Here is a 26,580-nt window from a genome sequence, read left to right as displayed (position 1 = left end):
AGCTGCATCAGGAATGCCAAATACAGAATTATGACAGGAGTTCTGGCCTACTCCAGCCCATCCTCATTCAGCAAGTTTGCTCTTTTTCTGTTTCTGCTCCCAGCTGACAGAGCTACTTTTAAAAAAAGAAATCATTTCTGCAAACACATTTGAAGCAGCTCATCCCTCTGGCTTTTAACAGAATAGGACTCTGACAGAATAATCTAGAAATTGTTTTCCAATGCTCAAATAAAAGTGCTTGAGTTTTTACTATTGGGGGAGGGTGTTATGCCGTTAGAGTAAACAAAAAATATAAATATCTGTGTAGGTTTTGGCTTGTCCAAAATAGCAGATTTTGGACATTGCAGCTTTTGGACTTCTGGGCATTTAAAAATGCTCATATGCTGTAAGTGTTATTGCATAATTAATTTTAGAAGCTTTTTTCATAAAGATCAACACCTGTTTCTTTATTCTTAATTTGTTTCCTAATGAGTGATAAATTGGAGATAGAATATTCCAATTCAGGGCAAGGCTGGGGAAAGTTTGAGCCCAGGGAATGAGTGGGCGTAGCAGCAGGAAAGAAAGATAGCCTGAGTTTAAGGGACCGAAGGGGAACACTGAGTGCAGGTGTGGGTTGTATGGGTACCCTCACAAAATATAGTGACATTTAGAACACCTAATATCCTCACACAGAACTGTCAGCTTCCTGGGTTCTAGAAAAAATAAAAGTAATATGCCAATCTCTATCCTGATTATGGGAGTTACCAAATGTTATGTTTCTACTGCTTCCTTTAAATGTACATCTCTTACATGAGCATGGTGGTGCACACCTGTAATTCCAACGACTCAGAAGGCAGGAATATTGCAAGTTCAAGGCCAACCTCAGCAACTTATGGAGACCCTGTCTCAAAACATAATAAAAAGGGCTGGGGATGTGGCCCAGTGATAAAGTACCTCTGGCTTCAATCTCTGGTACCTAAATAAATTTATATCTCTTTTATGGTTGCAATAAAAATACATGCTCAATTAATGTTACCACTGTGTGCCAATGACAGTGCTAGGAAAGGATTTCTCATTTTTACAGTGCACCTGCAGAATAGTCAATTATATCTTCCATTGGACAGTTGGGAACACTGGACCCAGTGAGTCAAGTCACATAGCTTGTGAGGGAATAAAGCTAAGACCGGGATTCTGGTTGCTTCAGGTTCAAAGTCAGTCTTTTCATGACATCATTCTATTTCCTGATGACATATCTTTGTCTGCTAATTGCTCATATATTGTTTTGTTATGAAACTTGACCATGTTACTACATGGTCTTCATCATTGATCTTGTGATTGTTCAACATTCCAAATGAGATAGGCAGGCTCGTAGGAAGAAAGAGACCCTTAATAGATGGAGACCCAGAATTATGAGTGACCAGCCATGCTTGTCTTTAATTAGATGAACAAAACCTCCAGCATATGCTTGTACCAGATCAATCAGAACAAAAACATAATCAATTTAATTGTCACCAGATTCAAAGACCTACACAATGTGCCCACAAGTGATTTATGGCTAGATCAGTTAACCAAGAAGAAATATTCTGAACTCCAAATATCAAATAATTGAAATGAGATTTGATTTTCAAAAAAGCTTGCCTGGGAACTTGCACATTTCTTCCCAGGAAAATCATCCTCTCTGGGAGGTGAAGGTTATCTGCAACCCCTGCCTTTGGAGTGTGTATGTCTTTGTCGTCTTTTAACCAGTCTTTATTGTGCCTTGCTTTCAATGCATCCTAAAATTCTTTTCAGCAGCATAAATCAAGAGCTCTACCAGCTGATTTGAGGTCTCACTACCCCCTTGGAAGGACCTCCTCAAACCTCTATCTGGTGACACAAAAAGTGAAGCCATGGGGCTGGGGATGTGGCTCAGTGGTAGAGTGCTCACCTAGCATATGTAGGGCTCTGGGGTCGAGCCTCAGCACAACATTAAATAAATAAATAAATAAAATGAAGGTATTGTGTCCAACAACAACTAAAACAAAATTATTTTTTTAAAAAGTGAAGCCATGATTATATAATCAATTATTTTCCCATTTCTGTTACTTTTAGGATGATAAATAAAGCTACAATGCATTTGGGAGTGGGGGTACTGGGGATTGAACCCAGGGGCACTTAACCACTGGGACACATCCCCAGCCCTTTTTTGTACAGGGTCTCACTAAATTGTATAGGACCTCACTAAGTTGCTGAGGCTGGCTTTGAACTTGCAATCCTCCTACCTCAGCCTCCTGAGCTGCTGGGATTACAGGCATGAGCCACTGCACCTGCTATAGTGAATGTTTTAAAAACTGTTTTAATAGAATGGTCCTCAAAGTTGAATCCAGGGAAAAAAAAACAGTATGAAATTCAGATCAATTTTCAGACTAGGCTCAGTGGCTCATGACTCAGGCAGCTAAGGCAAGAGAATCTCAAGTTTGAGGACAGACTCATCAATTTGTTGAGTCCCTAAGCAACTTAGTGAGACTGTATATCAAAATGAAAAGAAAAAGGGCAGGGGATGTAGCTCAATGGTAAAGTGCCACTGGGTTCAATGCTTAATAACAAAAGAAAAAGAAAAAAGCTTTCAGGTGATTTCCATATTGATTAAAATCATTGATTCATCTTACTTAGTGAAAAAAAGAATACTTATCCCAACTTATCAATATCAACAACACATAAAAAATTAAACAATTGGAGGTCATGCATGTCTTGTTTAGTTTTAGAACTGAATTATTCATCTGATAAGATTTATATGTAAGTAACATAAACTCTGTTACCCTGGATAACAAAGTTATTATTATTAATTATTGATATTAATTTATAAGTTAGATATGTTCTTTACCTATGGCTATTTTCAAGCATATATGAAAAATAAGAGCTAGCAAAAGTAACTTTTGGCAATAAAGACATATATCTCTAAGATAATGAACAAAGAGGGTGGGAGAATAGATTGAACAAAAACAAAATTTTTGAAGTTGGATAGTAAGTATCTAATTTAGCAGATGATGCATTATCATATAGGTGACACCTTATCATAAATTTTAATTCTTTAAAAATGTATGAAAAAACAAAAATATATGAATATTTGCTAATCTTAAAAAATTAAACACTCTGAGTATACTGTAGAATATATAGTTTTGAACATTATTTTTCTCTTATTGTGACTGAAGTTCAATTTGCTTTTTTTGGCAGGGTGGTGGGGATTAAACCCAGGGCCTTATACATACTAGGCAAACACTCTATCATTGAGCTACATCCCCAGCCTTTTAGCCTCCTTTTTTTAATTTTCTTTTACATTAGCAAAGATCTCTGCTGTTAAATAGCAGCAGTCACAACAGGCATTCTCGTCTTATTCATGAAAAGGCTTCTAATATTTCATAATAAAGTGTAATGTTTAATTAAGTTTTTAAATAGATAGCCTTTATTAAATTAAGGAAATCTCCTTTGTCTACTTATAATAGCTTTCATTAAGAGTGGGAGTTAAATTTTATCAAGTTTTTTTTCAGTACTTTAAATAATTATCTTTTTATTCTTTTTTAAAAAATTTTTTTAGTTGTCAATGGAACTTTTTATTTTTTATTTATTTATATGCAGTGCTCAGAATCGAGCCCAGTGCCTCACACATGGTAGGCAAGAGCTCTACCACTGAGCCACAATCCCAGCCCTATTCTTTATCTCTCAGTACAGTGAACATATTCCCTATTGTCACTTATTTTACTGAGATTAATCTTGATTAGTTAGGATTAGTCAATTCAACAAATATGTATGTACCTAATATATGCAGGTTCTGGTCTCGTCAGTAGGCATGTATTAGGGAACAGGCAATGATTGTATCCCAATGGAGTTTATATTCTATAGACACATCTATGATCTATTTTTCTTTTAACCCATTGCCAATTTTAAATTGCTAATATTAGACTTAGCGTTTTTATATTTACATCCATAAGTGAGATTGATTCAAGTTATGTTTCTTCATTTTTGCTTTTATGATAAACTTGTTGACTTCCCTTTCAAAATTAGGCTAACCTTAAGGAAATATATTGCTGAGCACCATGATACACCCCTATAATCCCAATAGCTCCAGAGGCCAAAGCAGGAGGATCGCAAGTTCAAAGCCAGCCTCAGCAATTTAGCAAGACCCTGTCTCAAAATTAAGATAAATAAAAAGAGTCACTGGGGCTGGACTGTGGCTCAGTGGCAGAGCACTTGCCTAGCATGTGTAAGGCACTAGGTTTGATCCTTAGCACCTCATAAAAAAAGTGAAATAAAGGCATACTGTCCACCTACAACTATTAATTTTTTTTTTAAAGGAACCGCTGGTTTGATTCCTGGTACCAATTAAAAAAAGAAAGAAATATATTGCAAGTGTTCCATTATTTTCTATGCTATAGGAATACAGAAATAACTGATAAATTTCTTAAGAGGTTTTCTATAACTCACCCATAAAGCCACCTAGGCCTGGAACTTTTTTTTTTTTCTTTTAATTAAAAAATATTTTAAATTGTGATTTTTAAAATTGTTGTAAAACACATAAAATTTACCATCTTAATTTTCCCCTCTTTGGGTGGTGGGAATTGAACCAAATACCTCAAGTTCTCTACATCTGAGCTGCATGTCCAACACCCTTAACCATTTTTAATCGTATAGTTCAGTAATATTAATTATATTCATATTGTTTGGTTTATTTTCCTCTTAAATTATTTTTACTACCTTTTAAATTGTTTCTATAGATTTTGGTTTATTAGTTCTCTACCTCTTTTTGACTCAATTTGGTTTCTATTATCCCAGAAATTTCTGATTCACCTAGATTTTTAATGTATTGATCTTAAATAATGTCTAATACTTTCTTATGCTTTAAAATTTTTCCTGTTATGTACTCCCCTTTTTTTTCCTTTTCATGTTTTTATATTGTTCTCCTTTTCCATCTTTCTTTCTCTTTGCATCAGGCCTGCCAAAGATTTATCTATTTGACAGTTACCAAGAATCAGATTTTTAATATAGTAATTAAGTCACCTTCTCTCTCTCTCTCTCTCTCTCTCTCGGGAGAGGGGATGGAGGAGTCTTGGGGACTGAACCACTGAGCTACATCCCCAGTCCTTTATTTACTTATTTATTTATTTGAGACAGGATCTTGCCAAGTTGCCCAGGCTGACCTTGAACCTGTGAGTATGCTGCCTTAGCCTCCCCAGTCTCTGGGATAACAGGTGTGTGCCATCATGCCTGCTCAAATACACTTTTGTTTAAAATGTTTTTATTTTGTTTATTCATATGCTGTGCTGAGAATCCAACCCAGGGCCTCACACATGCTAGGCAAGTGCTCTACCATTAAGCTACGACCCCAGCCCTCAAATACTTTTTATTGTTTGTTTTCCACCTCATTAATTTCTGCTTTTATTTCTTTTGATGATATCCTTCAGTGTTTTTCAAGGGTTGTTGATGATGTTCTTTGTCTAGCTTATTAAGTTTAATGTGTGGTTCATTGATTTTTCAATCTTTCACTTTCTAGAGTGAAACACTAGTGCATTTCTAAAGCCATACATTTTTTAAAATACCACTTTCTGTATACTTAAAGGTTTAGCTTTGTAATGTTTTCTGTGTTGTTTTAAATTTCAATTTCTATTTACACTTTAATTAAAGAGTTATTTACAAAAGTTTTTTTTTTTTTTAAAGAGAGAGAGAATTTTTTTTTTAATATTTATTTTTTAGTTTTACCCGGGCCGCATGCATGCCAGGCGAGCGCGCTACTGCTTGAGCCACATCCCAGCCCACAAAATATTTTTCTTTTTCTTTTTTTGTACTGGGTATTGAACCCAGGGCCTTGTGTGTACAAGGCAAGCACTCTACCAACTGAGCTATATCCCCAGGCCTACAAAAGTTCTTGTTGGCACTATATACTTTTACCCCAACTCTCTTTTCACATTCGTTTCCACCCAGGGAATCAGTCCCCCACCTCAGGGCAGACACTCTCTAAACTAGCCCCCTCCACTGAGCTAAAGATGAACATGCCTTCTTCAGCTGGTGGTCCCCAGACACTCACTTTACCCTGCTCCACCTTTCTTTATACATCTCTTTCCTGGCCCCGCAGAGGCCCTAAGGTAAGGAATTCAGAGATCTGTTATTACCATATTTTGAAACAATGATTCTCAAAAGGAGGTTCAGAAAACTTTGCATTAGAATCACCAGCAGTATTAATTTAAAGCATTGTTTCCTGAGTCCCATCTCACACTTATTATGTCTGATTGAACTCAGGGGCGCTTAACCAGAGAGCCACATGCCAGCCCTATTTTGTATTTTATTTAGAGACAGGGTCTCACTGAGTTGCTTAGTGCCTCGCCTTTACTGAGTATGGCTTTGAACTCCAGTCTCAGCCTCCTTAGCCGCTGGGATTACAGGCGTGCCCCATTACACCTGCCCCAGTCCTTTTTACATTTTATTTTGAGACAGGATCTTGCTAAATTGCTTAGGGTCTCACTAAATTGCTAAAGCTGGCTTTGAACTCATGATCCTTCTGCCTCCGCCTCCTGAGCCACTGGGATTACAAGTTTGTGCCACCATGCCCGGCTCTATTATGTCTTTTGGGATAGGGCCCCAGAACTTCCATTTTTAACAAGCTGAATCTATTCTAGCACATTGAAGTAACAATCATTGCTCAGAGTGACACACAATATGCTTTAGGCAAGTTCAGAGCAATCCAACTGGGTAGAAAGGTCTTAGGAATCATGTCATGTAAAGAATACTGTATTGGGATTGGGGTTGTGGCTCCAATGTAAAGCATATACTTCTGATCTATGCTTGAGGCCCTGGGTTCAATACCCAGCACTCTTCCTCTCAATCCCAACCCTTTCATCACCACCCAGCAACAACAAAAATTTTGTGTCAAAGGAAACTAAGATGTTTAAAGCTAGAAAAATAAAAGACTCGGTGGGCAGAAACCAAGATGCCACTTGTGCAAAAGGTCCTTTAAATTTATTCCATAAAGTTTTCAAAAGGTTAAGACAAAAATGTAAAAATTGGTGATCAGTTTTGTCTCTAAAATAAGGAATAGATTTCCAACAATTTAAGCTCTTTAAAACTAGAATAAGGTTCTTGTGAATTAGTGAGTTCACCCCATCTGAACAAGCAGATAATGAGTGACTTACGCCAGAAATGTTGAAAAGGGACTTTTACAACAGGCTAGGTGATCTCTATGTTCCTTTCTGTTGGGATAAACACTAATCAGTGCCTAGAAAGACTTGTTCTAAGCAGGTGAGATAAGAAGGACTCCAAGGAATGTGATAATGAAGAAAATTTATAAGGGAAACTGGCCACGTTCCTTGTCTCCAGTGTTTAGGGTGGGGGTCAAAGCAGAACCATCTTGGTTGTAAAGTAAAAGAAAATACTCGTAAAAAACTGAAGAAATCCATCTGCACAGTGGGCGTGCAACCTGTCTTATATTCTCCCCCTAATGTGGGCCCGGGGCAGCCCTCCATATCATCCTGGCCTGCTGCCACTGAGGAGCACAAATATTAAACTGTTCCGGCCTCTCCGCTGAGTTCCTCAGGTTCCTTTATGCAGATCTGTAAACAGTATGCTGAGGCCTTTGAAGCCCTGAGGTTGAACACTTTCCAACCCTCAGGATTCTTAAGATTCTCTAATTTTAGGTACCTGAGCTCAGTAAGAATTATAAAAACAGATACTAAGACCCATTTCTTCATAGTCAAAGATTCAGAGCACACTTAGTGAGTAAACAGGACATGTACAAAAACTGGTCTGAATACACAGGTGTGGTGGCATACGCCAGTAATCCCAGCAGTTTGGGAGGCTAAGGCAGGAGGATTGTGAGTTCAAAGATAGCCTCAGCAATTTAGTGAGGCCCTAAGCAACTCAGTGAGACCCTGTCTCTAAATAAAATGCAAAAAAGGGCTGAGGATGTGGCTCAGTGGTTAAGTGCCCATGATTCAATTCCTGATACAAAAAAAAAAGTCTGAATAAGTAAAATTTCACACAATCACATTTTTTTCGAATTTAAGAGTTGTTAAAGGTTTAGTCTAGGTAATATTTTTGCACATATATATAATGTCCAAACTATCCTAAGGGAAGAAAAACACAAGTCTTATAAAAAATCAGATAGGCAATGACCAAATACCTCAGATGTGCAATGACCACATACCTCACTTATTGATTATTTGAAGATCAAGGATATGGGGCAAGAAAAATTACTTATAATAATCCAATATGATAATGTCTATAAATAATTCATCTATTCCTTCCAATTTCATAAAGGTGAAGAATAAGATTTAAAATATGAAGTAGACATGAGATGAATTATTTATCTATGAAAATGGTTCTTCGGTTGTGTATCTTTAAATTGACAAGAAGAAAAAAGAAACTCAGTTATAAAATCTAAAAATTATAAATCACTGTATAGTAGTTGTAACCAATGTCCTTAAATAGAAAAGTGTCCATGGTGTCAAGGTAATTAGTAATAGCATTGCTATAGCTTGGATCTGTAATGTTCCTCAAAGGCTCCAGCCTGGCACTCCAGGGAGGTGGTAGAACTGTTAAGAAGTGGAATCTGGGCTGGGGCTGGGGCTCGGTGGTAGAAGGCTTGCTTAGCATGTGTGAGGCACTGGGTTCAAGTCTCAGCACCTCATATAAATAAATAAAACAAAAGTCCATCTGTCGCCAAAGGCTTTGTCCTTGTCCCTGATGCCAATGAGGACATGGTTTTGAGAAAAAGGAAAAAAGAAGGTTTATTGCTTTGCTAGCAAAGGAGAAACACAGGGGACTCCTGTCTCAAAGGCTGTGATTCTATCCATCAGCAGCAACAGGAGGCTTTTAAAGAGGTGATTCAGAGAAAATGGATTAGGGACGGGAGATCAGGGAGGAGAAGAGGGGAGGAGAGGTTAGGGAAAAGAAGATCAGAGAAGATCTGGGAAGAGATGATATAGTTAAAGCATCAAGTGACACATCAACAACTAAAAAAATATTAACAACCATAAAAAAGAAGTGGAACTTAGAAGGAAGAGGTTAGGTCATCAGGGAATATTGGGACCCCTTCCCTACTCTTCACTCCTTGGCTTCCCAGCCACCATGAGGTAAGTAGTTTTTCCCACCACACACTGCCCACAATGATATTCTGCCCCAAAGCAAAGAAACCTACTGACCATGGACTTAAACCTCCAGAACTGTGAACCAAAATAAAACTTTCCTGTTTCTAAGTTGATTATCTCAGGTATTTTGTTACAGTAATAGGAAGCTGGCTAACACAAACACTGAGAGTGATTTGGGGAAAAGTTAACACTTTATTTCTTCTTAAACTAAATTATTATTATTATTTTTTTTGGATTGGAAATTGAACACAGGGGTGCTTAACCACTGGGCCACAACCAAAACCCTTTTTGTTTTTGAGACAGGGTCTCACAAAGTTGCTTAGGGTCTTGCTAAGTCATGATGGAGGCTGGCTTTGAACTTGTGATCCTCCTACTGCAGCCTTCTTAGTCACTGGGATTACAGGCATGCACCACCACACCCAGCATTGTTCTTAAACTAAATTATTCAAATCAGAAATATTATTTGGGGCTAAGGATGTTTCCATTCCCAGCATTGAAAAGAGAGACAGAGCTCAAGGAAATATTGTTCAATGAATATATACCAGAGTTTAGGGAAATTTTGGAACACGGAAACAAAGAAAGCACTGAGAAATTTATTACTCTACTAATATTAGAAGTAAAAGTTTTACTTAGATAGCAATTTACTTGCCTTGTTGTACCTTATGTCATCTTCACTAAGTCTACGCTGTTACAGTTCTACGTTAAATAACAAAAACAAATTATATATTTTGCGTAATTGTTATGTTACAACAGTAAGCTAAGACTAATAATATAAATCCACCATCCACTGCCAACTACATTCTTATAGTGGGTGCTCAAGTACATAAAAATGTGAACAAAAAGGCTTTATATTTATCTTACAGAGGATATAAACATCAATTTATAAGGAAGAGACACAGGCCTTATTCAGTTAAAAGTAATATAATTAACATGATTACAAAAGCATTTATAATAAAGCAGCAGAAGTGTTTAGATCACTTGTAGCTCCATTCGGAGTTTATATAACCTTTTAAAACAATGTCAAAACAATAAAATATGAGGCAAATATCCAATTAATTTGTATTGCTCTAGCATTTATTTCCCCCAAACAACCTAGTCTTAATTCCTATGGCATACAGCATGGTTTGGGAAAGTAAGAAGCTGAAAATTGGTCATTTCTGAGTTCCAGTTGTGTGGCCTGTAGGTGACAAAAGTGACAGTGAAGCTAACAGGGAAATGCAGTCTTCCCCCACAGAACCCACTTTTCCTACAGTCTGTTATCACAGTCTTCAGAATCCAACCTCGCCCTCCCCATCTCCAGGTCTCCAGCTAAAATCTCCCAACTCAATCTAAACTATTTATTTTAAAGACTCCTGACTGATTTCCCTTCTTTTGCCTAGGTCCCCTGAAATTAATTCTCAGCAGTGAGCCTCTCTTCTCAAAGCTCTCCAGTGACATTCTTTTTTTTCTTTTTTTGAGAAAAAAAAAAAAGAAAAAGAAGGTTTATTGCTTAGCTAGCAAAGGAGAAACAGGGAACTCCTGTCCCAAAGGCTGTGATTCTGCCCATCTGCAGGAACATGGGGCTTTTAAAGAGGTGACTCAAAGGCCACATTCCATGTGTTCTCTGTCTGGAGTTGTATTCACTTGTTAATTTGGGAGAGAATCATTTCTGAGATCTTCTGGTCCATCCCCAAAGTCTAGATTAGTTCGTTCCTCTGGTGGGAGTGTGCTCAGGGACAGAAGGGGAAGAGAGGAAATCCCCTGTCCCCAGAGATTAGGGAGGGGGAAAGATTAGGGAGGAGCTGGTAGAGGGGAAGAGAAAGAAACATGTTCATTTTGAAAATAAGGTGCATGGCAGAGCAGCAAGGGCTATATTCCAAGCATAAAGTGGACCTCTGTTACATTTCCCACTATCAATTTCTACAATCCATTTCTATGGAAAAATGGGCAAGGACATCTCCAAAGTGTTTCCTGCTGAAAGTGGGAGAAGTTGGGAGAAGTCACCCAAGTCCTTGTTCTCTCTTAGATGGGGCGGGGATAGCATCCAGCATCAGAGCAGTCCAGAGGTCCACAGCGGCAGATGGCAGGTGAGTGGCCAAGGCATACACAAGGCAGGGGTCATGGGTTCAGAGGTCTCAGTCCATAGAAGGCGGCTTCATTCCCTGGTGCTCCAGCAGGATGTCAGGGCAGAGGAGTGTGGCAGAGGGAAGCAGCTCACACGTTGATCAGGAAGCAGAGAGTGACATTCTGTCTTAGGGGAAAGTCGACATCCTCACGTTAGAGTCACACACAAACTACTGTCCATCATCTGTCTGCCCCTCGGCTACCCTGACCACTTTGCTCTTTATGAACAGCTCACTCCCACTTCAGGAATTTTGTAGTTGCTCTTCCCTTTACCTGGAAAGTTTTCTGTTTATTTGTTTTTTTTTTTATTTTTATCAAGAGTCCATGTGGCTTATTCCTTTCACTTCCTTCCAGTTTTTGCTCCATGTCCACTTTTCAGCAAATTATTTCCTGAATATTTTATTACTTTTTTTTTTTTTCTTTTCTCTTTTTGTACTAGGGGTTGAACTCAGGGGCACTTAACCACTGAGCCACATCCCCAGCCTGTTTTAAAATTTTTTGTTTTGAGACAAGGTCTAAGTTGCTTAGGGCCTTGCTAAATTGCTGAGGTTGGCTTTGAACTCACTACCCTCTGGCCTCATCCTCCAGAACTGCTGGGATTAGAGACATGCACCATCACACCAGTGTCTTTTTTCTTTTTTAAAGACAGCGTCTCATTACCTTGCCCAGTCTGCCCCCAAATGCTTGGGTTTAAGCAATCCTCCTGCTTCAGCTTTCTGAGTGCTGGGACTACAGACTACAGGCACGTGCCACCATGCCTCGCTGAATACTCTATTTATAACTGCAAACTTTACACATTCCAATACTCCTCTACCTCCCTTCTTTAAACAAGTTTTATTTTTCTCTATAGAATCTACCACCATATAATTACTATATATTATACTTATTTTCTTTATTGACTTATTGTCCTCACTAGATTGTAAGTTCCATGAGGTTAGGGATGTTTGTGTTTTGTTCAAGGCTATATTTCCATGGTTAACACAGTGTTCAATGCTTGTTGAATGAATGTATACCATCTACAAATCCTTTAGTAACTAATAAGAACTAGATGTACACATATGTGGCCCAAAGACTTTTCTCTAAAACTGTAGAGAAAAATAACTTTAGCAGAGGTACAGTGGTAGATGCTGTAATCCTGTAACCCCCAGCTACTTGGGATGCTAAGGCAGGAGGATGGCAAATTGGAGGCCAGCATAAGCAATTTAGTAAGACCCTGTCTCAAAATAAAAGGGCTAGGATGTAGCTCAGTGGTAAAGTGTCCCTGGGTTCAATCCCCGGTGCCAAAAAAAGAGAAAGAAAAAAAAAAAAGCAGCATTATATTAACCATTCACAGAAGAATTGGGCGATCATTCTCTTCACGTTTTGCTTATTTTAAGAACTGATGCCATCACTTAACTTTCAGAAAGATATAATTCCTAAATGCCTCCACAGAAGAAAGGTAAGGAATAAGAATAGAGATTATGACATCCTTTATTCTGCAGTCTTCTTCCAAAAGTTGACAAATTCCACACCCTTTCACCAAGAGTTAAAGACCAGATATAGCCTTTTTTTCCTCTAAGGAAATGATTTAACCAAAATTAAAGGAAGAATGTACAAGCTATTCCCAGGAACTCATGGATAGATAGAAGAAAGACCATGTCCTAAGAAATGTCACAGACAAATGACTCTGAACTTTACACCCTTTTGAGAATTCCTCACGAGTGCTAAACGAGGCACATTATCTCATTTATATTAACACAGTGCTCCCAGAAATTGAACAAGACATGTTAACATGTGGATATGAAACAGAAAAATTCCCACATACAAAACCACCAAACTCAGATTTGGGAACTGAAGTTTCCTAGTCCTTCATTTGAAAGACAGTGGTCTAGTGAGATTAGTTCTGAAACACATTCAGATATTAGTAAAATACACTATAAATCAGATTACCTGGTTCTCAATTTCAGTTTTCATTGTATCATGCTACTTTCTAAATATGCGTGTTTTGACCAGGAATCAAATCATTCTATGGCATCTGAGTTTAAATTACTATCCCACCAGGAAATTAAAAGTCAAATTTCCCAGTAATATTCCTAAAGTAAGTAGTGGAGGGTCAGAATGTTGTTACATACTTCAACAACAACTGAAAGTTAAAGGGGAAAAAACTCAAATTCACTATTATTCACATAATTGGGCCATGAACAGAGGAAAGAGTCATTTGCTGTAAAATTTACTAGGCATAAGCATGGATTCTGGTGTTCAAACCTCCAATTCAAGTCCCAGTTTTGTTACTTATCAGTGGAAATCATCTTGAACTAAGACACTATTTTCTTATTTTTTGTTGTTTTTGTCTTTAGAGACAGGGTCTTGCTATGTTACCTAAGCTGGTCCCAAATTCCTAGGTTCAAGGGATCCTTCTGCCTCAACCTGCCAAGTAGCTGGAATTAGCAGCAAGCACAACTGGGCCTCTTTTGTGTTCTTTTTGGTTTTTGTTTTGTTTTTGTGGTATTGGAGATTGAATCCAGGGGTATTCTACCACTGAGCTATATCCCCAGCCTTTAAAAAAAATTGGGGGGCGGTACTAGGGATTCCCTAGTCCTTTATTTATTTTTTTATTTCAAGTCAGGGTCTTGCTTAGGGCCTTGCTAAATTGCTGAAGCCGGCCTCAAACATATGCTCCTCCTGCCTCAGCCTCCTGAGTAGCTGGGATTGCCAGTATGTGCCACCATGCCTAGCTTCTTTTCTCATTTTTTTAAAAGCAAATAAAACATATTTCAAAACAATATGTTGTATTCAATAAACATGATTTTGTAAATTAAAAATAAATAAAAATTTAAAAATAAAAAGAATAAGAACACTATTCATTTCATAGAGCTGTTCTGAGAATAATGTACAGAAAGTTCTTAGCCCATGGCCTAACACACTGATATATTCATATTGACAGATACATTGTATGTTTCAATCAGTATTGCCATCAGACATGAATGGAAATTATCATTTTCGCACACTTCAAACTTTATAGATATTTATTAAACAAATCTTCCAAATTAGAATGCTTGTTGATTTGAAACCTATAGCAGTTACTTTTATCTAGTCTTTAAGAAATGAAAAAATTATATAGTAAATTCATGCAATCATTCATACCCTGTAGTCCCAGCTACTTGGGAGTCTGAAACAGGAGGATCGCTTGAGCCCAGTTAACCACAAAGCTGGCAACCTAGCAAGACCTTGTTTCAGAAGAAAGACTGCAATAAACAAGCTTTTTATTATCTATTTCAGTTAAAAAAAAAATGTTTCCCTCTCTTTTTTTAAAAAAAAAATATTTTTTAGTTATAGATGGGCACAATATCTTTATTTTATTTTTATGTGGTGCTGAGGATCGAACCCAGTGCTTCATGCACACTAGGTGAGCCATGGCCCCAACCTGCTTCCCTCTCTTATTCATATAACCATTACTCAGTGGGACAGCACACAGTTTTGAAGAACCCATTAGTTCTTGGTACCTTCTTGGTAGTTCAACACCGCCCTCTGCCGGACTGCTGAAAAATTCCAAAGCCAAATTAAATAATAAAAATTGATGTTTTCTCAAGTAAATTCTAAACAGTTCTATGGAATTGATCTTTTCTTTAATCACTGCTAGAAGATAGTCGGGGAAAAAAGCAAATATTATGTCCTTTCTTAGAAGACCACCAGAATGGTCAAATCTACCCTCCTCTGTAATTTACCCGGGAAAGAGGATTCATATTTCTCTTATGTCATCCAATAAATTTACTGGTATGAACCACCTAGGTAAGTTTACCGCCTCTTTGTTCGTTCTGCCCGTGTAAAACTACACTTTGTTTAACATGCCAGTGTAGCAGTTTGCCCAGTAACAACATTAAATATTTACTGGGTATCCTCTACGTGCAGGACACTGTACTAGGTAAAAAGGACAGGAAAAAACCTTCCCTGTCCTTAAGGAGATGATAATCTAGTTTCCAAAACGGGATGTGTAAAGAGGATGTGTACAAAGAAACATTCAGTAAAAGGCCCACTGAAGAAGCGTGCTTCTCTAAATTTGCTGCTTTGTGGCACCTTGGGAAAGTTACTCAGTTTCTCTGAACCTCAGTGTATCTGTAATATGGCAATAACACCCAGCTCAAAACAAAATTTGCAAAGGCTATTTGAAATATTTGTAAAGGTCTCAACAAAAGATGGCTGTTATTTATTATGACCCTTATGAGAAAAATCTTAAATAATAATGTCCTACATTATAAATTTCAAACATACCTCAACATTATAAAAGCTATATATGCTAAACCCAAGGCTAATATCTTATAAATGGAGAAAATTTGAAAGCATTCCCTCTAAAAACTGGAACAAGACAAGGATGCCCTCTTTCACCACTTCAACAATGTCCTTGAAACTCTAGCCAGAGCAATTAGAAGAAAGAAATTGAAGGGATATGAATAGGAAAAGAAGAACTTAAATTATCACTATTTGCCAATGACATAATTCTATAGCTAGAAGATCCAAAAAATTCCATCAGAAAACTCCTAGAATAAAGGAATTCAGCAAGTTAGCAGGATAAAAAAATCAACACCCATAAATCAAATATGTTCCTGTACATCAGTGATGAATCCACTGAAAAAGAATTAGGAAAAATACCCTATTTACAATATTCTCAACTAAAGTAAAATATTTGGGAATCAACCTAACAAAAGAGGTGAATGACCACTACAATGAAAACTAAAGAAAGAAATTGAAGAAGATCTTAGAATATGAAAAAATCTCCCATGCTCCTGGATAGGTAGAATTACTCTTGTCAAAATGGCCATAGTACCAAAAGCATTATACAGATTTAATGCAATTCCTATTAAAATCTCAATGACATTCTTCATAGAACTAGATGAAGCAACCATTAAATTCATTTGAAGAAATAAGAGGCCCAGAATAGCCAAAGCAATCCTTAGCAGGAAGAGTAAAACAGGAGGCATCATAATACCAGACCTTAAATTATACAACAGAGCATAGTATTGGCACCAAAACAGAAGACCAATGGTACAGAATAGAAGACACAGAGACAAACCCACATAAATACAGTTATCTCATACTAGCCAAAGGCACCAAAAACATAGAGAAGACAGTCTCTTCAACAAATGGTGCTGGGAAAACTGGAAATCCATATGTGGCAAAATGAAATTAAACCTTATCTTTCACCCTGCACAAAACTCAACTCAAAGTGGATCAAAGATGTAGGCACTAGAACAGAAACCCTATGCCTAAGTAGACCCAAATCTTCACCATGTCAGCTTAGGAACTGATTTCCTTAACATGACTACTAAAGCACAAGAAGTAAAATCAAGAATCAATAAATGAGATGGGCTCAAACTAAAAAGCTTCTTTCTCAGCAAAGGAAACAATAATGTGAACAGAGAGCCTACAGAATGGGAGAAAATCTGGTAAATGAATCTCAGATAGAGCATTAATCTCCAGAACTCAAAAACCCCAACACCAAAAAATCAAAATATCCCAATCAATAAATGGGCTAAGGAACTGAAAAGACACTTCACAGCAGAAGAAACACAATCAATCAATATATGAAAAAATGCTCCAACATCTCTAGCAATTAGAGAAATGTAAATCAAAACTACTCTAAGATTTCATCTCATTCCAGTCAGAATGGTAATTATCAAGAATATAAGCAACATGGGGCTGGGTTTGTGGCTCAGTGGTAAAGTGCTCGCCTAGCATGCATGAGGCTCTGGGTTCAATATTCAGCACCACATAAATGTAAAATAAAGATACTGTGTCCACTTAAACCTAAAAAATAAATATAAAAAAAGAATATAAGCAACAATAAATGTTGGCAAGGATGTGGGGAGAAAGGTACACTCATATACTGCTGGTGGTGCAACCACTACGGAAAGCAGTCCTTAGAAAACTTGGAATGGAACCACCATTTGACCCAGCTAGCCCACTCCTAGGTTTATACCCAAAGGACTTAAAAATCAGCATACAACAGTGACACAGCCACATAAATGTGGCTTCACAATAGCTAACTATGGAACCAACCTAGGTGCCCTTCAACAGATGAATGGATAAAGAAAATGTGGTATAGATACACAATGGAATATTAAGCAGCCTTAAAGATGAATGAAATAGTGTTTGCCAGTAAATAGATGGAGCTGGAGAATATCATGCTAAACAAAATAAGCCAATCCCAAAGAACCAAATGCCAAATGTTTTCACTGTTGTGTGGATGCTAATTCACAATAAGTGGGAGGATTAGAGAAGAATAGAAGTACTTTGAATTAGACAGACAGGAGCGAAGGGAGGGGAGGCGATATAGGGGTAGGAAGCATGAATCAGACATTATGATCCTATGTGCATATATGATTACGCGACCAATGGAATCCTACATCAGGTACAACCAGAAGAATGAGAAGTTATACTCCATTTATGTATAATGCATTCTATTGTCATGTACAACTAATTAGAACAAATAAAAAAAATTTTCATTTTCTTCAAGTGGAAAGATATATAAATAATTTGCAACTTTTTATAATATTAAATATTCTTTCTAGCAAATAAAAAGTGATCTTGATCAAACATTTGATTGAGTTGATAAGTTATTTCTTTTTTTAAATATTTTTTAGTTGCTGATAGATCTTTATTTTTTTAATATGTGGTGCTGAGAATTGAATCCAATGCCTCACACATAACAGGCACGTGCTCTACCACTGAGCCCCAGCCCCAGCCCCGATAAGAAGTCATTTCTAATGGAATAATTTCTTTTTAAAAAAACTTTTTTGTAGTTGTAAATGGACAGAATGCCTTTTGTTTATTTTTATGAGGTGCTAAGGATTGAACCCAGTGCCTCACATGTGCTAGGCTCTGCCACTGAGCTACAGACCCAGCCCTAATGGAATAATTCAATATGAAAAATATCACACTCTAGACTCCTTTATCCCTAATGAGATTTAAGGAGATATTAGAATATGAATTTTCTCATACTTAAGTCATATGACTTTCCCGGTCCCTTGAAACATTATCTAAGATCTTAAAAATAATTTAATCACGTTTATGGTCCTTTACATATCTAACACCACGGAGCAGCCCCACAACAGAATCATGATTCTAGCAATAATCAAACTTGATACATTTTAAGAAATTAGAACTTATTATGAGTCTCCTTAACATTATAAGGCATTTTAAAATTTATTTCATGGATTTTTCATAATTTCTCAGGGAAGCAAGAATATAATAAATGCTTTATATTTAGTTTGTAGATGAGGAAACATAGCAAAACTAAGCATGGTATAAAACATTTGCTAAGAAAAATTAAAGCTAGGCCAAAGACTGTATGTATTATCTCAATTCTCACACTAACCACAGTAGCTGTTATTTTCTCCTTTCACAAATGAGAAAACTAAGGCAGAGAGAGGTTATGTAACTTGCCAAATTCACACAGAAGAATTTAATCCAGAGTGGTTTATTCCAGAGTCTGAAACTTTAATCTCTATCTTATGTTCTTTCTATTACTTAAAAATAATAGTTTTCTTAAAAATTCATGTGTCCGACACCAGTATGTGATTAAATATTTATTTATTTGTTTGTTTGTTTACTTATTTATGGTACTGGGGACTGAACCCAGAGGCACTTAAACACTGAGCCACATCCTCAGCCATTTCTGTATTTTTTTAGACAGACAGGGTCTCACCTCGCTGAGTTGCTGGGGCTGGCTTTGAATTCATGATCCTCCTGTCTCAGCCTCCAGAGCCACTGGGATTATAGACATGTGCCACCGTGCCCAGCAAGAAATTCAATTTATAAGTGTAGAAGAAATAAGGAAAATAATCCCTGTTACGTAAACATCGGTTGTTTGAGGCAAGACCTATTAATGGATTGCTGATAATATTAAACAGGGACAAATATGAGAAACAAGATCTTTTCATCATTTTATTAAGTACATTTGTCTACATGATAAATACTTATTACAAGGAGATAAGTAGTTTACAGTGGAGAAACCCAGCAGATACCATCTAACCCAAGTGATCAAAGTTAGCATCATCAATAATAAGAAATATCAACATTATATTCTCCCTGTATTGAAAGTACATCATTTCTGTGATGATTCTGCCAGAACAACTTTACTCTAATAATGAGAAAACATTAGATAAATCTATACTGACATTTTACAAAACAACTGACCTTTGACTCTCCAGCAGTGCCATGAAAGGCTGAAAAACTGTCACTGATTGGAGAAAACTAGGACATGACGAATAAATGCAGCATGGGATTCTGGACTGGTTCCTGGACCAGAAAAAAAACTTAGTTGGAAACTGGTGAATTTGAATAAAGTTTTTAATTTAGTTCATGGTGTTTTGTTGATGTTAATTTCCTGGTTTTGATCTCTGCACTATGTACAAAAATCTTTGTAAGATGTTAATTTTAGGAAAGATTGGCAAAGGTTATAAGGGAATTCTATTTTTGCAACTTTTTTCTAAGTCTTATTTCAAAATAAAAAATTGAAAAAGAAACAATTTTCTTAAAATTCATAATTCAACCTTTACTAATTTATCTTTCTCTGTCTCCTCAGAGAGTCCAAATTGGTAAATTCTTCCATGAGGTGACCAGTGTCACTGGGAGAGGAGCTAAGAAGAATTATCCAAGGGTCAAACCTGTCCTTCATGTACTATATGCTTCTTAATGAGACTGGATGATGACATTATCCAATAAACTTGTATATATAAATTGTAAAACCAAACATTTCAAAACTAAAGGTCTGCTGGGTACAGAGGCACAAGGAATCTGAGATAGGAGGATTGTGAGTTCAAAGCCAGCCTCAGCAACAGCAAGGTGCTAAGCAACTCAGTGAGACTCTGTCTCTAAAAACAACAACAACAACAAAAATCCAAAGAATCTCTTTCCTAGATTAGTATCCATAAGTCTCTAATCATGAAATAAAATCATTGCTTATGATTCCGAAATTTTGTGTTTTTTTTTTTAATATTTTATTTTTTAGTTTTCGGCGGACACAACATCTTTGTTTGTATGTGGTGCTGAGGATTGAACCCGGGCCACACGCATGCCAGGCGAGCGCGCTACCACTTGAGCCACATCCCCAGCCCCGAAATTTTGTGTTTTAATATAAGACATTATACAGTGAAATAACACTGTTAAGCTTTGCTTAATAAAGTACATTTCATTATCAATATGCTTTATACATGTTAACTCAGTAATATTTACTGCAAGAATGTAGAAATAACTGTGTAAAGCCCATAAACGTGAATAAACAAATTTATAGTTATCTAACATTATAGCTACACCCAAAATGTATTAACCAAATCCAAAGAAGAAAAGTGAGTGTGAAAGCATTTCCCTCAGGTCCTTAGAGTATCATTATGAGTCCATTTCATGAGCAGATACTAGCAGAAATGGACCAAGGATTATGAAGCAGAAGGTTTAGGGGAATATAATAATATTATTATTATTATTATTATTATTATCATCATCATCATCATAGTTGTAGATGGACAGCGCGCCTTTATTTATTTTAATGCGGTGCTAAGGATTTAACCCAGTGCCTCTCACATGCCAGGTGAGCACTCTGCCTCTGAGCTACAGCCCCAGCCCACTTGTTATTGTTATTATTATACCAGGGATTGAAGCCAGGGGCACTTTACCACTGAGCCACATCCCAGGTCTTTTATTTTTTATTTTGAGACAGGGTCTCACTTAGTAGCTTAAGTCCTCAATAAATTGCTGAGGCTAGCTTTGAGCTTGTGATCCTTGCCTCAACTTCCCAAGTAGCTGGGATTATAGGTATGGACCCAGCATTTATTCTCTTTCTTTAATGCCCAATCTAGTTAGGGGAAAACAAACATTCACTATGTTTATCAGGGTAAACTTAAGCTTAACTACACAACATAAACACAAATGATTGAACTAAAAGTGGGAGGGATCAATATGGATTGCATGACCAGTTTTATCTATTTGACATTTCCAAAAGAGCACCAACAAAGGAAAACAAAACTGCCTTTTTTTTTCTTTTGCTATTGTGTATTTTCAGTATTCTCAACCATTTTATAAAGTACAAGTAAGGGAAAAATCAAAGGATAGACGTAGGGCTGCACATCCTTATTTAAGATTTAAGTATAGAAATACCACACAAGCAGTGGCTCCTTCGAAGAGTTTCAGCGCTTTTTCACACATTTTTTTTTTCTATAGGTAACATCCAGGGCTGAAGGACTTACTCAGCAATAAATACCTATTAGGGGATGAACTGTATCCCTTTCAAAATTTGTATGTTGAAGTCCTAATGTCCAGTATCTCAGAATGCAACATATGTAGACAGGCTCTTTAAAGAAACAATTAAATTTAAATAAGGTCATTAGGGCAGGCCCTAATGCAACAGACTGGTATTCTTATAAAATGAGATTAGCAGACATACACATTGGGAAAGATCACCCAAACACTGGGAGAAGATCACTATCTACAAAAGACCTCAGATGCCTTCATCTTGGACTTCTAGCCTCCAGAAATGTGAGAAAATACACTTCTGTTGTTTAAGCCACTCAGTCTGTGGTATTTTATTACAGTAACCCTAGCAACTTAATATAGCAACTAAAAAAGTATGCAATAGATATTTATTTAAGGAATGAATGTTGTATTTTTTTCGGCACTTAATTCTGCTCAAAGCTGAGGCTGGTGGCTGACTTTCCACCAGTAAGGCTGAGGAAACATTTTTAATAAAATAAAACATGTTGAGAGCCACAATCAAGTCAAGTTGGCGCCTGGCATTTTGCTAGAAGGAGTGGTTGAGAAGTAATGCCAGGGAGCCATTAAGATGATGATAATTAAGTTAAGCTGTGTATAATTATTAAGATAATGACTGATTGCTGTAACTGGATGATGCTAAATTGAAACAAGCTGTGTATTCAGTTGTGTATATAAACCTCTGCTGTCTGGCAATAAGGCGGCTCCTGCTACCTCGGGTGCCCACTACTTTTGAGTTCCCGTTAAGTTCTCGCAGATATTGTGTCCATCTACAGCTAAAAAAATATTTTAAAAAATATAGTATCAGTATTATAATTGAAGGACTCTGTTCCGATCGCCAGCTGTCACCCTCTTGCTCCCACTTTAGACACAACCACTAATTTGAATTTGGTTATAATTTGCATGCAGCATTTCTTTGTACATTTTTCTACAGGCCTGTAGTCCTAATCAATATGCTACTGTTTTTTGCTTGCTTCCCAATGTTATGTAAATAATACCATATTCTACAAAGACTGTGTATGCTGCCTTTATCCCCCTACCATTTTTTTGAGATTCGACCACAAGGATGCCCTTAACTCTGGTTCATTTAAAAACACTGAATATAGTATTTTATTATGAAACTACTATTTATTATAAATAGGATTTATTTATTCATTCTTCTATTGATGGACACTTATTTTCAATTTAGGTTACTTTTAACTTTTTTACTATTATCAGAAATACCTGTAAGGACATTTTTGTACATGTCTTATAAACATGTAAGAAATCCTATAATCCCAGCAATTTGGGAGGCTGAGACAGGAGAGGGTTTGCAAGTTCAAGGCCAGCCTGGGTAACCCAGTGAGACCCGGTCTGAAAACTTATAAAATAAACAAATACAAAAGGCTAGGGATGTAGCTTATGTGGGTGTGGGGGGAGTCCCTGAGTTCAATCCCAGGTACTGAATTCTCAAGAGCAGTGAAATTTCTTTTATGACTATACACACTGGGAAAACATAGGTAAAGGACTAGGGCTGTTCAGACAGTGGAGACCTGCTCAGGGACTCTAGCTGTCTCAAGTCCTGCTTGGCCACTTTTGACATAACAATAAGGAAGGAAAGCTCTGTTCTAGATGTGTACCAAGAGCAGAATTTTTGAGCCCATGAATGCACTGTCAGCTTTTTAAGATATTTCCACTTGCTCTTCAAGACATCACACCAATGTTTACACTCCTCCTGGCAATACATTGTTTTCTACATTTTCTCCAAACTTCTGTCCAAGAAAATTTTTCCTACTCTGAGCAAGTGTTCTTTTCTACCTATGTTGGCTAGGATCCTCTCTTGAACAATAAAGTACATTCTATATTATATATTAGAATTACTTACAAAACTACCATGGTCCACAGTCTACATCTTGAAAACTGCTAACCCATACAATGGTATAGAATTGGTTAAAAAGTGAACAAGAAAACATGAATTACATTCACAATAATTCCAAATCCATAGAATCAAAATTTCACTCAGACTAGATCATTTCAGCCTTGGTAATGCAAAGGTCTTATTTAAAGGAATTTTAGTTACCTGGCTCTTTCAAAATATTGATGGTGTTTCTGTGGATAGGAATGGTTCTTGCTGTGGGCTTGTTCCCACACAGAAATCCAGCTTCTTTGGTAATCTCAAAATCTCAAAAATAAATAAATAAGCAAGCAAGCCTGATGCAGTGGTGCACTCCTGTAATCCCAGAAGCTTGGGAGGCTGAGTCAGGATTTCAAGTTCAAAGCCAGTCTCAGCAAAAGCAAAGTGCTAAGCAAATCAGCAAGACCCTGTCTCTAAATAAAATACAAAACAGGGCTGGGGATTTGGCTCAGTGGTTGAGTGCCCCTGAATTCAACTCCCAGTACCAGGAAAAAAAAACAACTCACAAACGAATTTATTTGTAATCAAAACTATGAATTCAGGATCATTACTTTAAAAAAAGCCTGCACGGATTCCACAGATGGTTGGCAGTCATGCTATACAAACTCAGCTAAGCAATACAACCACTCACTAGGACTATTATCAATTAGCTTACCCAGAAAGCTGGAGTTATTGATTGTGCAGAAAGAACTCTTTATGCAAATATTTTTTACTTAATGATTGGAAGGTATTAATACTTTCACTGAGCCAACTGGGATGAAAATTTTACAAATTATTTGATTCTAAACCTTTGAAATCACTTGAAGCACATTTTTTCCCAAGTTTTGCCTTCATAAAAATTGCATGCTTTACAAATTATGATGGAGTGGGCCAAATATTTCCATGCATATTTCTATTATTGCATAGTAACACAAAATAAGATTATTATGGAAACTACATTTAGAAGTTATACTTACAAATTCTGAAATCAATTCTATTTTTAAACTTCCTTGTTAACAGGTATATTAAAGAAAGAAATGAGTTAAGAAAGCATACTAATCTTTTTATTTCCAATAACTAAAGCTAATACATGTCTGTGTGTATGTATATGTAAAAAGAGTGAGCATTTACCATGTGCAAGCTCTGTACACTTTTGGCACATCATTTCATTTAATTCTCACAATTTCTTGTGGTAGATTATGTTATCACCATTTATCAGAGGCAAGCAAGGTTTTCCCAATATTTTTTCAATTGCTATCAAATAGGAAAGCTAGGTAACTGCAGTCTCACTGAATTTTATCTTTACTTCTCTCCTCGTCGGGACTTGAAGGAGAAGTGTTTATACAATTCAGAATAACCCAGAGTTTGTCATATCTTTATTGTAATTATACTGAACCTTATTTACATATTGTTTTATATTGAGTTTTAATGGGGGGAAAACATGATTTTGATTAAAACATGATTTTGATTAAAACCTCTAAATATACATTTTGGAAGAAGCTGAGGTGCATATAATTATCATTAACTAATTTACATATATACAAGTTTAAATGCACAAATGTAAAGATCCCATTTTTAAACTTCTTGTTGTCTATACTTAAAGCATTGATTTCTTAGACCCAGTGAAATTAAACGTCTCAATTAAGTGCATTTGAAGCTTTTGTAGCATAATCATTCATATTTGAAAGACATTACTTATTTTCCAAGTTTAAGATCTTTATTTTAAAATATATTTCTTGATTACAGTTTATTTACAGTCTAAACAAGTAAAACACTTCAATTGACTGAATTTTCTATCTGTTGCCTATAACAAATCACTCTGAGTTTATCCTGGATGAGTCACAAAGCAAGAGTTCGGACTTTATCACTGGTTTCAGCGCTAGTTTTGGAGAGATGGGGAGACAAAAAATGTTCTTGATCTGGAGACAATGAAAATGGCTTGTGTGGCTTTCTTCAGGAAGAAAGTAACGCTGTCAAATTTCAGGACCATGGAGGTACCCTTTAAATATACAATTATTTTGTTCAAAATGTTTTTTCCATATCTTATCACTCAATGCATAAAATAACACAGCCACTGACATCAATGGAATTTTATGGGAAATGGAAAACTCCCTTGTCAAAATAGGCATTTTCCTTCTCCCTCAAAAAAGTTATAACTGCCCAAGTATAAATAACCAAAAGGATGTAGATTCTTTCCATGTTTTCTTGGCAAACGATTAAGGTCTAAAAAAACACAAATTTCATGGACATGCCTTTTTCTCCTCTAGGTTCTTTCTCAAAAAAGTGCAGAAAATAGGGGGGAAAACCCCTTATAATACAGTCCAAATTATAGGTAAGAAACACAAAATTCAAGTGACAAGGGAGGTGAATTTTACTAGTGGTATTTGTAGGTGAATTTTTTTTTTCATGAGCATTGTTTCATCGCTTTCCGTTATGTAGGAACATTTTTAGTTGACAAGGACAGAATTTTAGGGGCTGGGATTGTGGCTGAGTGGTGGGGCACCTGCCTAGCCCATGCGAGGCACTGGGTCCCATCCTCAGCACCACATTAAAAAACATACCAATAAAGACATCGTGTCCATCTACAACTAAACAAATTTTTTTAAAAAGAAAAGAATTTTACATAACATTTGCTTTTATTTGTATCCATTTAACATAGTTATTAAAGACTTGCTTCAAAACACATCTCAAAAGTAATAAAACATTCAACTTCCAGTAGAAAAACCCGAAAAGAATGCATTCTTCTCAATTTCGGAGATGACAAAAGTTCCAAGTTTCCAGTGACTCCTGGTGTCCTCTCGAGGATCTGGAAGTTGGATATGCTGTATAATATCAGCCCGACTAAGGCCCTGTCTTAATCGACTACTTCTTAACGATAAACTGAAATAACTTACTTGTTAATGCTGGATACACTGATTAAACCCATCCCCAAACGCTGGCCGCCGTCTTAGTGGGAATACTCAGGAGCATCTAGTCCATCCACAACGCGGGGGCCGGCCGCGGGCCGGGGAGGCCTGCCGGCCCCGCTCCCCCCACGCCCAGTCGCGCGTCTCGGCGGCCGCGAAGTCAGGGCGCCGGCAGCACCGGGCCCCTCCGCTCGCCCCTCCCCGCCGCGCCCGAGAAGGCGCGCAGGCACGCGGCCACCACGGCCACGCTCGGTCCTTCTCGCCTCCGAGCCGGCCTCAGAGTGAGGCGCCATCCTCTACCCACGCAGGAGAGGTTCGGGCCGAGGCCCGGGTAAGGCACCCACTGCCCGGAGGGGTCTGAGAGCTC

General features: G+C 37.1%; 1 long non-coding RNA gene across 1 annotated transcript; it reads right to left on the bottom strand.

Moving 5' to 3' along the window:
* Positions 1-9,663: 9,663 nt before the first annotated feature.
* On the bottom strand, positions 9,664-26,484 carry LOC131423307 (uncharacterized). The gene is made up of 2 exons (XR_009224679.1): positions 26,202-26,484; positions 9,664-11,322 (listed from the first exon to the last, which is right to left on the bottom strand). It is a non-coding gene; the product is annotated as an uncharacterized LOC131423307 (long non-coding RNA).
* Between the last annotated feature and the right edge of the window lie 96 nt (positions 26,485-26,580).

This window comes from Marmota monax, unplaced genomic scaffold, assembly GCF_021218885.2.
Source record: "Marmota monax isolate L192 unplaced genomic scaffold, Marmota_monax_Labrador192_F-V1.1 WCK01_AAM20220418_F8-fsc00108, whole genome shotgun sequence".
NCBI classification, from domain to species: domain Eukaryota; kingdom Metazoa; phylum Chordata; class Mammalia; order Rodentia; family Sciuridae; genus Marmota; species Marmota monax.
The sequence above is the reverse complement of the archived record's forward strand: the minus strand, read 5'-3'. Positions and strand labels throughout refer to the sequence as shown.